Raw genomic sequence first — 1,207 nt, forward strand, 5'->3', positions numbered from 1 at the left:
CCGGAGGGGTCAGGGCCCAGGGCCAGGCAGGGCGGCTCCTGGACCACGATTCTAGACACGCCTGCTGGGGGGGTCAGGAGACTCCCGGGGGCCCCCCAGCAGCTGAGGCAGCACTGTCCCTCCCGCATGAGGTCAGCAGGGAGTGCCTGAGGACAGAGGCCTTCTGTCCCCGTCTGAGGGCCGGCTGCCCAGCCTTCTGGCCAGAATCTTTGGGATGGACATGGGGGGGCTGCAGGACCCCCTCCTTGGGGACGGCCCAGGGCCCAACACCCCCCAAGACCCCCGCCCCGGGCACCGGAGCAGCCCCAGGGCTGACCCCTCTGGTGGGGTAGGGAGCAGGGTGGTGCTGGCCTGGGGAGGCCTGAGCTGGGCAGCTGCTGAGGTGCCTCAGTTGCCCACCGCATACAAGAAGGGGGGGCCTTGGACCTGCCCGGGGCCTCAGGCACCTCGTCCCTCCCGGCCACCCTCTCCCCATGTCTGTCCCAGGTGTCAGCCTTGGGGTCACTTTCCCTCGAGCCCTGTCTCCCCCTCTCTCTGCTGTGTCTCTCCCTCCAGCTTTCCGTCTGTCCCTCTGTCCCCCTCCCCCCTGCTCCCTTCAGAGGTGATTAACTCCAGATGCGCTGAGGGGGCCTGGAGAAAGCTGGGGAATGGCTTTCCCTTCTGTCTGCCCCTCGGCCCCAGCGCCCCCCAAAGCCCCAGGCGCTGGGGCCAGGAGGCGGGCTGGCTCAGCGGCCGCAGTCCCTTCAGTCCCGGTCAGTTGTGGTCGTGGTCGTGGGAGGCAGGCAGGGGCGCGGGCCAAGCGAGCCATCGCCAGAGGCCATGTGCCCAGTGGGGCTGTGGGTGGTTCACTCATCGGTGTTGAAAGTGTAAGTGGCCCAGCCCATTGGGCTCAGGGGTTGAGCGTTGACCTATGAATCAGGAGGTCAGGGTTCGATTCCCAGTGAGGGCACAGGCCCGGGTGTGGGCTCGATCCCCAGTGGGGGGCGTGCAGGAGGCAGCCGTCAATACATGGCAATTTTCTCTCACCATGGATGTCTCTCTCCCTCTCCCTTCCTCTCTGAAACCAATAAAAATATATTTTAAAAAAAGAAAGAGCCAGTGAAGGGCAACAGAACGCTCCCCCATAGGCATTGACGGAGCCCCAGCTGTATGCCTGGCCCATCTCCGAGGACCAGAACCTCGTGGTCCAGCAAGGCCTGAAACGAGG

The sequence above is a fragment of the Myotis davidii genome, unplaced genomic scaffold, assembly GCF_000327345.1.
Source record: "Myotis davidii unplaced genomic scaffold, ASM32734v1 scaffold399, whole genome shotgun sequence".
Classification (NCBI taxonomy): domain Eukaryota; kingdom Metazoa; phylum Chordata; class Mammalia; order Chiroptera; family Vespertilionidae; genus Myotis; species Myotis davidii.